This window comes from Giraffa tippelskirchi, chromosome 10 (assembly GCF_054371585.1).
Source record: "Giraffa tippelskirchi isolate mGirTip1 chromosome 10, T2T-mGirTip1v1.2.pri, whole genome shotgun sequence".
Taxonomy (NCBI): Eukaryota; Metazoa; Chordata; class Mammalia; order Artiodactyla; family Giraffidae; genus Giraffa; species Giraffa tippelskirchi.
In genome coordinates, this window is record NC_137284.1 from 107,116,407 (window position 1) to 107,133,564 (window position 17,158).

Below are 17,158 nucleotides of genomic sequence, written 5' to 3' on the forward strand. Positions count from 1 at the left end.
GGCTGGGAGCAACACAGCTGTCAGCAGGGGGATAGAGGGCGCAGAAAGCAAGAAGGAGAAACTGTTGTGAGGTGCACACCTCCACGTGCAGAACCCAGTCAGCCTAGGCAACCTCCTGCTCTCCTCCCTCCCACTGTGGGGCTCCCACTGACCAGGCTCAGAGGCTAGGGAGTCCATGGGCAGTGTCCATAGGGGTCCACCTCCATGGCAGAGAGCAAGGTGAAGAAAGAGGAAAAAATGGATCTGGAAGGGCAAAGAGAAGATATGCACACCAGCAGCAACTCACACAGGCAGGCAAGAGCAATGGGACACAAAGCATGGAGACACCTGATCAGGTCTTCTGGCGCGCAGGGGATATTCTTACAAAATTCCAAAGATCAGTGACCATGGTCCTCTTACAGCAAATCACACTCTCACCCTGCACAGCCTTCCACTCTACCTGGGAGGCCACATACCTCCATAGCTCCTGATGGCTGGGGTCAGTCCCAAATTAAGCGATGGAGACCAAGGGCCCTTCCTTCTGTGACCCTGGTATAAAAGAGCCAGCCACCATCGGAGAGTATCTGGCGGCCTCTGTGGGCCCCGTCTCTTTGCAGCATCTGATTTCCCTTTGAATGAGGAGAGCCACGGGCAGCAGGCCAAGATCTGCCTTTCCTCTCCCACCCCCAGCCCCCCACATCCCATCCCATTTGAGAAGAGAAGGGCAATGCTGTCTTTCCATCAATTTCTCTCATGCTTGCTCCCCTCACCTTTTCTCCTTCTTAATCTACCCGTAGCTCCTAAAAGGATTAATTAGAAAGATGTGAGCAGGGGTTGGAACGTCAGAAAACAATCGTCACTTTCCTATCTGACCTCTCTCACCAGCTGCAGAATTAACAAATTGAATGTCCTCAGCAGACAGGAGTGGCACATGATACGAAGTTCATTACGAGCTTCGCCAGGGCCTGTGTGCGAAGCTCCATTTAAACAACTCTTGCTGATTAAATTCCTCCCAGGCACTCCCGCCAGACACTGTTAGAAAATACTCACATCCAATAGCTTTTTAATTTTTTTTAAACATGTGCCAATTATTTGCCTGCTATCTGCAGGTGCTGGCAAGCATCACGGCCGGCCTCACTGTCTACACTCTTATCCACTCGGCGCCTGCCTGGGGGCTCACGTCGTCAGGAATAGGACCCTGGGCTCTGGTCTGGGCTGTCAAAAGCTCTCCAGCCACCCTCCAGGACTGGTCTGCCCCACCCCCAGCTTGCAGCCCCACACGTCTCACCTTCTGAAGCTCACAGCTCTCTCAAATGTTTCAAGGTGACAACACAGACCCGGGTGACCTGCTAGAAGTGGGGCCCAGAGGGGTAGGCACACATTCATGCCTGGGCCAGTGCCAGCTGCCTCCCAGCCAGGGTGTGCTTCAGACCTGAGCCAAACAGGGACATATAATCGCCACCTTTGGGAGCAGGAGAAGGGTGGGGAAGAGGGCTGAGACCCTGCCTGGAAAAGGGCTTGGCACTTGCTCACAGGCCCCTTTCAAATAAGCCTCAGAATGCCTGTCTCTTTCTGCCCCCACTTCAGCCATCGCAATGACTTAGTTCATTCCTTGTTTGGTGATTAAAGCCATTAAGTTCTTAGCAGTTTAATAGGTGCTAATTAATATCCAAAAGTGAGGGTTCATAAATATAAGCAATAAAATTTTTATCCATGTTCACATTTTTTAAACAAAGGTAATAAAAAAGTTTTACCAGTAACAGTTTTTGCACAGTATTCAACTGAGACCATTCCCCACCCTCACCCACTTTAGGCCCAGGGACAGCGACTATGTCCCACTGTCACCAGCTCTGGGGACAGCGCTTTCCTACTGGTGTCCTTTCACCCTGTCTACACCTCTGGAATTCACTTTGTTATTAGCCTGTCTAGCTTTCCCATGTGAGAGGCCATCTCCTGTCACTGATGATAGTGGCTCTAGCTTGGAATAAACACTTTCTACCCTTCTTCTTTGAAAGTCCTGTCTTGCCCTTGGATGACACCTTGGGCTAGTCAGTAGGTATCCTCTCCCTGGCACTTTCACCTTCTGGCTCTTAGAGACCTTGGTGTTCCTACTTCCCATTAAATGAACGAAGAACTGCCATGAGTATAGAATGACAGAGCTAAGTAGTTACAAGGAATCGCAGGAGCGATGGAAAGAACTGAACATGTTTATCTCAGAGGAGAGAGAACTTGGGTTGGAGGAAGAGAATGAAATCTGCCTTCAGATGCCTGATAGGCACTTGTGTGAACAGGAAACAGACTCAGACACTGGGTCCATATGTGAGAGAACCAGCATCACTGGCAAGGAAGTAAAGGAGGAACATGTTTTAATATAAGAAGCAACTTTATAACAACCCAAACTTCCTAGAGATGGAACTGACTACCTCAAGAGGTGGTGAGTTCCCAGCCACTGGAGGTGTTCAGAGGACCAACGACCCCTTGGTGAATATGTAGGGGTAGGCGAGAGGTAGGGAGAAGGGTGGAGTGGACTCCAAAAGAGCATGATGATCAGATTAGACCCTTTAAAAATTTTCTTCCAGATTTGAGACTTTAGGACTCCCTTTTCAGAAATAGAGACTTTGCATCAGGAAGAACAATGTAGTCCCTAGAGGGAATCCAGAAGGAAAGATACCCCCACCCAAAGATTAGGAACAAGAGAGAAAGAAAACAAAATAATTTTAAAAAGTGCAACAGTTTGGGCCATTTCACATAGGAACCCTATTTTATGTACTTTAATAGCCTAAAAGGATCACTGTGCTGAAGCCCTGCACAATTCTGAATATTTACAATGGTTATCTAATTAGGAAGAAAAGTTAAGAATAAAATTCAGTGAAATTTAGAACACAGAAGTAAGGAATTCTGATTTAACTTGGTGTATAATACCTGGTATAGTCTTCCTGACTTCTGCATGGCAGTATAAATATCATGAAAATGCAAACAAAGAAAAAAAAACAAGCAGATAATAACCATTTAAAAAAATGTAAGAGATGATATATGTGAAATTAAATTCTAGACCTCATCAATAGGAATGGATTGAGAAGCAGTTTTTGAGCACACATTCCCCATTTGAAACACCCTAAATTCAAAGAGTTAAGATGAAATAAACTAAACACTTCCTACTGATGTCCTTATCTTCAAGTCACAGGGACAAGGATTAGAAAAACAAGCTGTCTCTCCTCCACTGTCTTCAGAGCTAGACGAGCTGCTAGAGCCCTATCTTTCCCCAGGTTGCCACCCACTAAACCTCTGCCCCTCACACCACTGCCTTCCGATCATTTTCCCCTGTATTCATTCAAAAGCCATAGTTACCACAAAGCAGAGGGGAACTGGAAGAAGTACACTGCATCTTGGCTCATGCAGATGTCCAAAGAGAAGCATCAGAAGCAGGGTAGAGTCTGCAAGAGTTCTGGACAGAGTTTTGGATAAGGGACATCATCTTTCATGTTTTAAACTGTGTACAAGAGGGATTAAACCTGCATCTTATGAAAGAATCTGAGAGTTGGAACAAGGGAAATCTAACTTCAGCCCAGTAGCATTATTCAGTGCAAAGGCCCACAAATTGACCTAGTGGCTAGTGCTTAGCTCTGTAGGTTAGAAGGGCAGATACTGCACCAAAATGTGAAGTGAGTGATGGAGGCTACTAGAAACTCCAGGCTTGGATAGCAATCTGATGTCTCAAGGATGAATGGAAAAAAAAGATTAATAAGGGGCCTACAGAAAGGTACTGTAAGGTATGCCAATTATGGGAGACTTTACCTGATGATTCATGTCTCTAAAGTGTTCTTCTGTTAGAAAAAGAAGATTTGTGGAATAAATCTTCTTTCTATGTTTATGAAACAAGAAGAGGAAGCTGCAAAATCAGAATGGACTGAGATTAAGGCAGTGTGCAAAAGTAGTTTGATGAAATAAGAAAAGAATGTGGGTAATTCCAAATGTAGTAGCAGGATTAAAATACAATTGAAAACGGTAAGTGAAAGATAATATCTTTGTCTATAAAATTACACCAGAAATGAAGAGGAGAAACTTGAAAAAAATTTTCCTGACCATAGTGGAAAATGATTAAAAGATAAAAATGATGATAGTGGTAGATCTCAAGACCTAAGGATGTATAGCAAATCTGAGAATTATACATGCTTCAGAATAAAAAAAAACAAAGTCAAGATCACCTTCAAATTAGGGTTCCCATGCCAAGATGAGAAGTACAAACATTTCAAATAAAATACTAGCAAACTGGATTTGACAGATTATTTTAAAAGTTGTCTATTATGATAAATACAGTGTTAATTTCAGATATGTAAAAATATTTTAATATTATTACAAATTTCTTAATCAATGGATTAGTTTAGTAATCAATCAATGGATCAAAAATAAAACCCAATATGATCACTTCAATATATATACTTCAAAATGTTTGATTAAATCTAATACTCTTAGGATCCAAGTTTAGTCAGTCGGACTTTTTGCTTGCCCATACACATATTTTTTTTCTCCCCCAATTTTATTTTACCCTGGGTCCTATGATGAGATGTACTCTTTTCAGTATTTCTGGTGTTTCGCAAGTAGTATTATGACTTTAGGTCAACTATCTGAGTAAATATGAAAACTACTCCCTGCCCCTCCTAGTTCTCACCCACAGTGGACCCTGTATTTCCCAGGGCTCCATGTCCCTCTTCCAGGCCCCTCCCAGCTCCTCTGCAGTCCAGAGTTTCCATCAACATTGCACTCTAGCCTCAGTCAGTCTGTACCTCCTCCAGGGTTGCAGGTTGGGCACAAGAGGTGGCAGTCAACTGGAATGGCCCTCACACTAGTGCTGTGATCCCTGAAACCTCTGTAGAAGAAGATGTGGACTTTCATTCCACAGAACAAAGCCCAAGTGGGGAACATGAGGGCTCAAATCAAACTGAACCAATGGTTGATATCAGAGGAGGTAAAGGTAGGATGGAAAAGGGGATTCCAGAACATCTGGGGCAGAGAAAGGAGTGGACAAGACAGAAACAGAATCAGTCATTACCCAATTCATAATCTGATCAAGGTTGACTCTGTCACTATTCTCTTTTCTTATGGGTTGGTGGTCGTGGGATGACGAATAGGGCTGGACATAGCAAAGTGCTAAAATTCCTGGGTACACAAACACGGGAGTTTTGAACCTCACTGTGGAGTCTCATATCAGCCTTCACATCTTCTAGTGAATCCCTAGATTTATGAGACATGGATTGAATAGCTGGAGAACTGAATCAGTCCAATATGACAGGCATAAGTCTTGCATGCTTCTGAGCCTTTGCACATGCTGTCCCTGCTGCTTGGGATGCCCATCTTGCCCTTGTCCACTAGGTAAACACGAGAACAAATATCTCTCAGACAGAGGGAGGGGCACCTTTTCCTGCACACATATGACAACCATAGCATTTACTCCACAGAACCTGAACTAGCTGTGCCCAGGCATGTCTCCAAACTAGAGAATGTGTTTCTCCAGAGAAGAGGCCATGGCTTAACTGTTTCTGTAGCCTTACATTGTTCTTGCTACATATTATGTCTCTGTAAATATCAGTTTGATGAATAAAGAAATATAGAATGGGCAGTTCAAAACTCTGGGTTAGAGAGGTGTTCTTTGAGAAGTAGATAGGATTTCAAGCCCCGCCAGGGAACTCTATTTTGGACATTCTTGGTTCTCAGTGGCTGGCTAGGCTTGATTTCTCTCTGAATAGGCCAGATCAAAAGTGGGACTCTGGTGAGCAGTTTGGGCATCCGGAACCACAAGTACCATGAGTGTGTGGAAGTTCAGACTATCTGCACTCCTTCTAATAAGGTCTTCAAACTTGGCTGCACCCCATACCATCAAATTCACACAAATTTGTTTCTTCTATTGGAACACAGATTTAAAGGGCCACCTGCATCTGATGGCAAGCTACTAATGACTCCTGTTAGAAGGTCCATGGTGTAATTGCACCTGTGCAGCCGGGAGTCTTTAGGTCCACAACAGAGAGGACTGTGGGACAGTCTTGGGACAGGAAAGATCACAGATCTGAGAGTCAGGAAATCAAGTCCTTCCCTTTGAAAGATTGACATCCTTGAGTCAGTCTTTTAATTTCTTGGGGTCCTAGTTTCTTCATATATTACAAGAGAGCATTGGATTAAATAATATCCGAAACCCCATATGCTGTATTATTTTAATCAGGTAGATTCTAATCAATTAGGTCAACTACTGATTAAGGGATGGATCAGAACGTTCTACTTTCTGTTTTAACACTTTCTTGATTTATTGACTTGACTGCAGAGAAAAATCACAAAATTCAAGATTTTGTTCCTATACTTTGCAGTGTATCAATTGGATTATTGGATATCAATTGGATAGTCATTTCTACCACAGAGGCGTATTAGAAAGGTCTAAACTTGCATGTTTGCTTGCTAAGTTGCTTCAGTTGTGACCGACTCTTTGTGACCCTATGGACTGTAGCCCCCCAGGGTTCTCTGTCCATGGGATTCTCCAAGCAAGAATACTGGAATGGGTTGCCACACCCTCCCTCAGGGGATCTTCCCAATCCAGGGGTTTAACCTGTGTCACTTAAGTCTCCTGCATTGGCAGCCAAGTTCTTTACCACTAGCACCACCTGGGAAGCCCCAAACTTGCATCTTACACCTTGGTAAATATATTAATTAAGGTCAAACATTGGACTATTTATAGTGCATTGTCTCTTCCCTATCCTGAGTCCCAGAGTTGGAATATGAAAGACTGAATTAGATAGCAATCAATAGACATTTATTAACATCTATTGCAGGGCCAGCACTGTGCTAGAGACTTATTTTTCAAATCTCATCTGATGTAGCACTTTCATTACATGATCTCGTTCACTCCTCACAGCTGCCCTCCATCTTCTTTCGAGCTGTGCTCCCACCAGAGAACAACACAGACCACTTAGAAGTGCTGTGTTTGGAAAATCATTAGTGGGGACTTCTCCCTGGCAGTGGAAGATGTCACTCTGCGCAGAGAAAGTGTGACTCTGCAGCTCTTCCCGGACCCAGAGAACACCCTGAAGGACACCCACTTCTCCATAAACCTTGAGTTTTCCCAAGACATAGCCTTAAGCTTTACAAGAACAACCTTGTGGGATTTCTTATCCTTCTAACTTAGACTTGGCCAGAAATGCCCTGAGACCAGGCATTTCAGCTATATTTTAGCACGTCTGCCTCTGGATTCAGTAGCAGCAATAAAGGATAGAGACATGTGAGATACTAATAGTATTTCACCCACACACCCTTAAAATAACCTAGGCTTCTTGGGAGTGTTAGATGTTAGTTCCATTTAAGGTGAAGTGGCAATGAGTCTCCTCAAGCTTTCTCCTTTTCTGCACAAGGGCCATCAAGTCAACTTTTTGCTCTGATAAGATGCTAAGCACCTGGGAAGTAGGAGATGTGGGGTTCTTCATTTATCCTTTGCAAATATCTTTTAAACACCTGTATAGTGAGAGACCCCTGGAGAAAGAAATGGCAACCCACTCCAGTATTCTTGCCTGGAGAATCCCCATGGACAGAGGAGCCCAGTGAGCTACAGTCCATGGGGTCACAAAGAGTTGGCCACGACTGAGCGACTGAGCACACAGTGAGAGACATGGATGACTCCAAGGTGAAACAGACACAGTCTTTGTTCCTTTAAGGAACTCCCAGTTTGGACCAATAAATTGATAAATAATAATACTGTGTCATGACAGACATAGTTGCCTACATGCTTAATGAATAGACTTTTCCCTTCTTTCTTGCTAAAGGAATGTCCATTTTATTCCTGTTTAACTGGCTCTGCCATGGTGGATCATTTACGATGAAACTGAGTCAGTCATAGCAATTCAGATGCCGTTTTCTAGTGACCAGCCCTAGGATGGATATCTGACTCAGTTCTGGCCAGTAAGACTTCAACAAGAGTCTTCAGGACAACATTTGAAAAGGATATTTCTCCCCAATAAAATGGATTACAGGGATGAAACCTTTGTTTTTGTATCCATTCTTCTTTCTTGGAATGCTGTTGTTTAATTATGTGATGCTTAAAATTGGAGAAGCCATATTGTGACTCAGAGGAGAGCTACAGACAACTCTTGTGGATGACAAAGTATAGATCTGCCAGGGGCAGGTTTAGGAAACTAGAAGGGTTAATAATGATTCCAAGGTTTTCAGGAGGCACCACAACAAAGATATCACCAAGCCACTAACAGAGAAAGAAAAGAGTAAAGCAGATGTGAGGTGAAGACGTGTTTAAGGTCCTTGTGGGATGTCCATCAGGCAGCTGAAAATGCAGGTGTACAACTGGTAAAGCGACCAAGGCTGAATGTTTAGATTTGGAAATTGTTTAAACACTTATGATTTTTAAAATAGGAATGGTCAAGATTGCCAGGAAAGAAAGTAAAGAGCAGAGGTGGCATTTACAGACTTTCATCGGAGCCATGAAAGGGCATATGTGTGTGTGTGTGTGTGTGTGTGTATCAGATTTTTAAAAGAACCTGTGGCTCTTTAAAAATATGGTAAGAATCACAGCTGTGGGAAGAGAATGTTTTGTTAAAAATAAGAATTTGGTGAAAATATTATTCACTAATTATTCACAGGTGCCAAAGTGAAAATTCACTCCAGGAAGAGGATATGTGGCAATTTTAGATGCTACAGAGATGTCCCGTGGAAGAAAAGAATTGAGAAACAGTCTCTGGATTGGATAACTGGTGACCTTTAAACAAGCTAGATCAGTAGATAGGAGAGGTTACAATTCAGATCTTAAGTTGTTGAGAAGTGAGTAGGAAGCAATGATTGAGAGGCAAGGAGTGTGGGTGCTCTTCCAAAGAAACTTATTTGTAAGAGGGAGTGATGGTCCAGATAAGGGATAGCTGGCTAGTCTACCTTGCCAAAGACAAGTAAGTCAGTATGTGGAAGAGAAGACTCTGGAATTGTTCTTAGAGGAAGTCGGCATGGCATGGACTGAAGGTACAGTAGGTGTATGAATGAGAGGTGGTCCTTAAGGGGCTCATTTTAGGCAAGCAAAGAGCCAGAGTACACAGGCTTATTGATGAAAGGAGAAGGGAAGCATAGGAAGCTTAAGAAGAATGGCCTTGCCATCACATACTAAGAATGAGAGGTCAGAGGTGCTCTGGTGGTGTGTTTGGAACTGCTGGTGTGAGGGGTTAGGTGTGGGCAAAAGCATCACCGTCTAGGGAGCTGAAGCAGCAGTTGGGCCTCAAGGTGCCACGTGCTGACTGGTCAGTGCAACTCACACTGCGCTATAGGTTCCTGCTGCCTGGCTGTTAAGGCTTCGCTTTGGCCCAAACATGCATGTGGCCCCTACAACAGTTCCACGCCTCTGCCCGTGATGTGATTAAAGGAGACCTGTGCCTTTAAGGAGTGCCCCCTTCCTCGGCCCTTCCCCCTCCAATTACAGCACTAATTTCAGTAATGGAGCATTAATAGAGTAATGGGCGAGTGAGGCTGGCCTGAAGGAACTGTGGAGCTCAGCACAAATTGAGTAAATAAACCATATATTAGATTTCTAAACAATACTTTTAGTCTAGTCTCCAGGGAAAGAGAGTCGTCAAGACTTACTTAAGTCATCCCTGCAAAGTGTATGTAAAAGAAGCCTCCTTTCAGAGCTTGGTTGTTTGTAGAAGCCGGAAATCTCTCTCCCAGGGATTGAGGAGATAAGATAGCTGCTGTTCCCACATGTTCCCTTTCCTCTTTATTTCCCAGTTTCTCTTACTTTGACATTTGTATCAGAAGTGAGCGGAGAAGGCAATGGCACCCCACTCCAGTACTCTTGCCTGGAAAATTCCATGGACGGAGGAGCCTGGTAGGCTACAGTCCATGGGGTCGCTAAGAGTCGGACACGACCGAGCGACTTGACTTTCACTTTTCCCTTTCATGCACTGGAGAGAGAAATGGCAACCCACTCCAGTATTCTTGCCTGGAGAATCCTAGGGACGGCGGAGCCTGGTGAGCTGCCATCTATGGGGTCGCACAGAGTCAGACACGACTGAAGCGACTTAGCATAGCATAGCATAGCATCAGAAGTGAGAATCCCCAACGATGCCTCCCTCCTGGGGACCCTCACTGAAATGGGAGGTACAGGACATGTCCCATGGAAAAGTAGCCCAAGGCAGGTGGTGATAATGGATGGGAAGTGGGAAAGGGCCAGGGGACCAGAGAGTAGAGGAACTTGGGGCAAGAGAGGGAAAATTATTAGCAGATGACCTTATCATGGGAGATTGACTCTGTTGTTGCCACTACTTGGTAATGTTTTAATAGGGATCTCTTTTAGAAGACTAAAGAATAGTAGCAACATGTTACAATAAGGACTTGCATCTACTGCCTTAATGGATAGTGGAAAAGAACAAAGGTCTAAGTGTCAGAAGATCCAGGAGATGGTCTCAGTTCTGTTACTAGCCGAAGGATTTAGGACCTTGGACGAATAATATTATCCTTCTGTGTCTCAATTTCCTTGTCTGTAAAATGAGAAGAGCAGTATCTTTTTGCTTGCTTCCCAGGAAATTTTAAGGGACAAAGGATATGTTGTATTAACTGGGGGGTAGAGGAGGGTGCTGTCTACAGCAGCTGGCCAGGCCTCATCCTCTGACCCTCTGATGCCCATCCAGCCCAGCTCCAGCCTCAGAGAGAGACGGGGATTTCAGAGAGAGAGACACAGTCCAATTCTGGACTGTGGGGTTTGGGCAGTGGTAGGAAGTCTCTGAAACATTAGTTTAGGGCCATGAAATGTTAACATATTGAGCGCCTACACCATGTCCGTGATGGTGACACTCTGGAGCTGTAAAGGAGGACTATAGGATTTCAGTACTGTTGTTAAAATCCATTCTGACTATGTTGGCTCCTGTTGCCTAATCAAGTCCTGACGGTGGAAAGAGAGCCAGGGTTGAGTGCCCAAGAAGAGCTCCTTCTCCTCCACAAAGGGCCTGCTGACTCCAGGAAGAGTCACTAGAGGGGTGGGGCTGGGAGGCAAAAGACAATAGAGAAGAAGCTAGGGAGGCTCTAGTATCTTCTCAGTCTTAGTAGTGAGGAGCTTGAGCTCTGCATTCACAAGTGGGTTCAAATTCTTGTCCTGTAGTTACTGGTTTTGTGAACTTGGGTGAATTTCCTGTCATCTCTAAGCAGTTTCCTAAATGTTGGTGTGTGTGGCACACCTTTCTTAAAGGTCTGTGGTAAAGATTCAGTAACAAACATGGGATTTATATCTTATAAGTTGCTGTTGTTTCATGTCTGTCTTTGAGCGTTTTAAGATTAGACACCATGGTTTTAATCCGCGCCACCCCCCCAAACCTAGCACCTACATGCATAGATAAAGAAGGAAGAAAAGAAGGAAGCCGGGGAGGAAGAGAGGTAGGGAGCAAGGATATTTATCTGATTTGGTGGGCAGGTCCCTGGATTTCTAGGAATCCCTCATAGCCTTCAGTGACATTAGAGCTGGGTTCATGGGCAGCAAGGATCAGAGTTCTTACCCAGGTTCTTGAGAGTAGTATGTGCTATGTGTGTGTTCAGTTGCTAAGTTGTGTCTGATTTTTTGCCACCCCACGGATTGCAGGACACCAAGCTTCCTTGTCCTTCACTATCTCCTGGAGTTTGCTCATATTCATGTCCATTTAGTCAGTGATGCTATCTGACCATCTCTTCCTCTGCCACCCTCTTCTCCTTTTGCCTTCAATCTTTCCCAGCATCAGGGTCTTTTCCAATGAGTCATGGATAAAATAGGATCCTCTCTCTCTTCCCATTCCACACCCTCTCCAATTGTGCTTCTTTCTGAGATAGTCATTGAACAGATGTACATCTCATGAACAGTCAAGGGAATTGGCCATCACTCAACTAGAATGACAGACTGCTTTCTGATCTGGGGTCCCGGGGCCCCAGTGTGAGTCAGAGTGACACACAGGCCCCCAAAGCACTGCATCCTGACAGCTGCTGGGTGGCAGTCACCTCGGGGCATCAGTGAGAGTAGGGGACCTGGCCTTGTCAGAGAGGCTACTCAGTGAACTCCAGCTTGGGGACTTCGGGTGCAATAAAGGTATGATTGAGGCTATAGAGAAAGAAAAACAGCTGGAAAAACAGGGTAAGTGAATGGGGGAGGAGAGGCTGTGTGCTAGACTTTTAGCTGGCATCCAGACCTTATTTCTAGTCTTGCCATTACCAAACTCTGTGACCTTTGACAAGTCACCTTATCTTTCAGAATCTCTTTCCTCATCAGCACAGTTATTTAGCTCTTTTGCATCTGACAGTCTGTGCTTTTCATGCAAAAGAGTCAGGCTTTAGGCACAAAGGAGAAAAAAATTTGATGCAGAGTTTCTGCCTTTGACCTGGCCTTGGGGACCCCCGATCACCTGCAAGCAGCATAATGAACCTTATGCATCCATCATCCAGCCAATCTTATTTTATGCATTTTTTTAGTCACTTGTTCTCCTACCAGAAAATTTTTTAAAGCAAATCTCAGACTTCATAGTATTACAACACATTTCAGAATTCAGTATTTGGACAAGAACTACTTTTCAAATATAACCACAGTACCTTATCACCTCTAAAATTATTATAATAATTCCTTTATATCATTCAATATCTAGGCATTTCTCCTTCCTGTCTCCTACCCCACCTCCTAGATATAGTTTGTTCATATCAGGGTCCAGATAAGTCTCATACATTGTAATCAGTTGGTTTCTCATATGGGTTGTTTCTCTTTAAAACTGCACTTTTTCAGAGAAGTTTTTCAGAATTTTAAAATAATTTTTCAGAGAAGTTTTATATTCACAACAAAATTGAGTGGGAAAAAAACCAAAATTGAGTGGAAAGTAGAGAGCTTCCACATGCCCCCTGTCTTCACATACCCACAAACTCCCTTCTATCAACATCCTGCACCAGAGTGGCCCGATTGTAGCAATGGATAAACCTACAGTGATGTATTATTACCACTCAAAGTCCACAGTTTACATTAGGGGTCACTCTTGGTATTGTGTCTTCTATGGGTTTTGATGAAATATAATGACATATATCTGCCATTATAATATCATACAGTCATGTGTACATTATAGCATTATACAGATATAGTTTTACTGTCCTAAAAATCTGTGCTCTGTCTATTCATCCTTCCCTCCGCAGGCAACCACTGATCTTTTGGCTGCATTCATAGTTTTTTCTCTTCCACAATGTCGTATGTAGTTGGAATCATAAAATATGTAGCCTTTCAGATTGCTTTAATTCATTTAGTGGTATTCATTTAAGTTTCCTTCATGTTTTTTCATGGTTTGAAAGCTCATTTCTTTTTAGTACTGAATAATACTTCATTCTCTGTATGTTCCACAATTTGTTTATGAATTCAATTACTGAAGGATGTCTTGATTGCTTTCAAGTTCTGGCAGTTGTGAATAAAGTTGCACTAAACATTTACTTGCTGGGTTTGTGTGAATGGGCTTCCCTGGTGGCTCAGTGGTAAAGAATCCACTTGCTAATGCAGGAGATGCAGGTTTGAGCCCTGGGTTGGAAATATCCCCCCTGAAGAAGGAAATGGCAATCCACTCCACGATTGTTGCCTGGAGAATCCTATGGACAGAGGAGCCTGGCAGGTTATAATCTATGGGGTCACAAGTCTGACCCAACTTAGCGACTAAACAACAACGACAACAACTTTTGTGTGAATATAAGTTTTCAACTTATTTGGGTAAATGCCAAGGAGCGTAATTGCTAGATCATATGGTAAGAGACTGTTTAGTTTTATAAGAAACTGCCAAATGTCTTCCATTTTGTGTTTCCACCAGCAATGAATGAGTTTTCCTGTTGCTCCACATCCTCTTCAGCACTTGGTGCTTTTAGCATGGGTTACTTTTTAATTTATAGGCTCTCTATTTTTAGCTTTCTTTTTGTTCGTTGAGGAAACCAGTCAGTTGTCCCATAGATTTTCTCACAGTCTAGAGTCTGCTGGTTGTATCCTCATGGTGTTGTTTAGCATGTTTTCCTATTTCTGAATTGCTTGCAAATCAGTACTTAGATCTAGAGTTTGATCAGACTAAAATGTGGTATTTTTGACAAGACCACTTTATAGATGGTGGTATGTACTTTTCATTGGGAGGAATAAAATGTTTGATTGTCTCTCTTCTTATAATATTATGATCATTATTGCATAAATAAATTAATTCATTAGTACTGCAAAATTGTAAGAGTCTATCATCTCTTCTGCATTTATTAGCTGGAAACGCTATAAAGAAAAACCTCCCTTTATCAACAGTTTGGTTACCTTGAATTACAGTTCACATTGGAGAGGTTATTTTATTTGCCATTATTTCGATTTAAAAATAGTGAATTGATTCCCTGTAACACATCCATTTCATCCATTGTAGCAGTTATTATTCTAATTGATTCTCTGAATACCCATCTCTGGTTGGTGGGAACTCTTTTAGACAGCTCCTGATCCTTTTGCCTTGACCCCAGTGGACTGTGACAGTTTCCTTGCTGTCTTTTATGACAAGGAGCTCCAGACTTATCCACAGCAGACCTGGAATTAGTCAAGGAGCCGTGTTACTTATAGTGAGTTATTGACACTTTCTGCATTATGTTCTTCAATGTTGGCAAAAGTGGAAGCTTAGACAACTAGCTAAGCATAGAAGCTTACTGGGTTTGTGGAATGTTTTGCATCTGGGGCAACCTAGGATACTTTGACTTAGGCATCTTGATATTCTGAGAGGTATTCTCTGTCTTGGCCACAAGGACAGCCTTCCATAAAGATTTGTTTGCTAATTTTTATTAGGTTCTCCTGGTCATCGAGGTCTCTTTTTATCATAATGTGTGTCTGTGTGTCGGAGAAGGCAATGGCACCCCACTCCAGTACTCTTGCCTGGAAAATCCCATGGATGGAGGAGCCTGGTAGGCTAGAGTCCATGGGGTCGCTAAGAGTCGGACACGACTGAGCGACTTCACTTTCACTTTTCCCTTTCCTGCACTGGAGAAGGAAGTGGCAACCCACTCCAGTATTCTTGCCTGGAGAATCCTAGGGACGGCGGAGCCTGGTGGGCTGCCGTCTATAGGGTCGCACAGAGTCGGACATGACTGAAGCGACTTAGCAGCAGCAGTAGCAGTGTCTGTGTGTTAGGCGGTCAGTTGTGTCCAACTCTTTGTGACCCCATGGACTGTAGCCTGCTAGGCTCCTCTGTCTGTGGAATTTTCCAGACAAGAGTACGGGAGTGAGTTGCTACTCCCTTCTCCAGGGAATCTTCCCAACCCAGGGATTGAACCTGGGTCTCCTGCATTGCAGGCAGATTCTTTATGGTCTGAGCCACCAGGGAAGCCTTTTAACATAATAGTATGTAATAGCAACCATTACATTCATCAAACTCTAACTATGTATCAGGCACTTGACATACATTTCTTATCCTCCCAGCCACCTTATAAAGTAGGTTCATTCTTTATTAATTCTCTTTACAAATGAAGAAACCAAGACAGAGCGATTGAGTACCTTGCTAAAGTTTCTAGAGAATGAGCTGGCAGTGTTAGGGTTGAAGCTTGGGCAGAAATAATTATGGCATTATACTCTTAGCAGCAAGACTGGATTGCTCAGCAAGATGTGAATACAGGGAAAGATGTTTTCATTTGTGGTTAAGGAGATCTCAAAAGGAAGATGTGTATGAAAGACATGGTAGTGACAGAGGGAAGCGGACCATAATCCTGAAGCTGATGAACTGTTTCAGCTTATTTCTGAATCCTCAATGGCATATTGTTCTGGGTGGTTTTTTGATCCAGGAGTCTTCCCAGATTTGACTCTGAGCTAGTTTCAGACTTCTAAAGGGGGAGGAAGGCTAGAAAAGGAGAAAATGGACGTGGGGGATAATGTTACATCATGCTTGCTCCAGCAGATGGGTCAATGTTTTAATTTAATTGATGGCTGCTGTCCCACTAGAGCTCAATGCAGTGTCAGAATGGCATTTGTTGGGCCTGGCAAAGAGACAAACCATGTTTATGTATACTCCTTGGTCTCTGAAGCCAGCACTTTTTTCTTTAATGGCCCCTTGATGTGTTACAAGATCCTAATTAGGGCAGTTCAATAAATCAGTCCTTTGGGCACTGACACTTCAGCACAGGCCTAATTTGCTAAGCACTGGTGGACATTAACCAATCGCTGGAAATTTTCTGACATTCCTCATAGACTCATATAAGGATCCTAGTCCCACCAGTGACCCGATTCCAGATTCTGGCCCTGAGTGTATGTTCCTAAAGGTTGATCTCAGACAGTCCATGACTAATAATACCTCCCCCAGGCCTTTAGTGGATTAGGCTATTGTTTGCCTACTGCTCCAGGATAGACAGAGATATGTAAGTGTTAAGTGGTGGCCTCATGGCTCCAAGCTTCCTGTGGTTGCTGCCCAGTCTTCAGGATTAATTTAGGGCCTATCTCTGTAGAGAGTCAACTGTCCTGTGCAATCCTCATTCATAACTTCCTGCTACATCTGGCGACACGCCAGGAGACTCATTCTTTGTCTGCTAGGCTGAAAGGGAAAAAAAGGGGATGGAGAATTACAAAGGAAGGAAGGGCATTGTTGTTGTTGTTTAGTCTCCTAAGTCGCGGCTGACTGTGTTGGCCCATGGACTGTAGCCGGCCAGGCTCGTTTGTCCATAGGATTTCTCAGGCAAGAATATTGGAGTGGGCTGCCATTTCCTTCTCCAGGGAAATCTCTCTACTCAGGGATCAAACCCGTGTCTTCTGAGTCTCCTGCATTGCCGGCGGATTCTTTACCACTGTGCCACCTGGGACCCCCAAAGAAGGGCATTAGGGATGCCTTATCTTCAGAGAGTTCATCCATTCCTCTCCAAACAGTAAGATCAGCAAGTCAGCTCCAGTGGTGTCCTGGTTACCCACTCTGGGATTGCACAGGAAGGATGTGATGTGTTTGGGGAATGGATGCTCCCCACTTGACAGGGGTTTTGGAACTAGCATCCGAGAATGTAGAATGATAATACCAACAGTTTTTGAGTCTTTCCTAAATGCCATGCCCTGTGCTTATGATTTTTAAAGGCAATGTTTTAAACTTTCCTGTATACTCTCTGGCTTACTTTTGGGTAGAAATTTTTATTATTTACATTTTAGAGAAGATGAAATTGAGCCCAGAGAGGTTAAACTCCTTGGCCATCAGCTGCA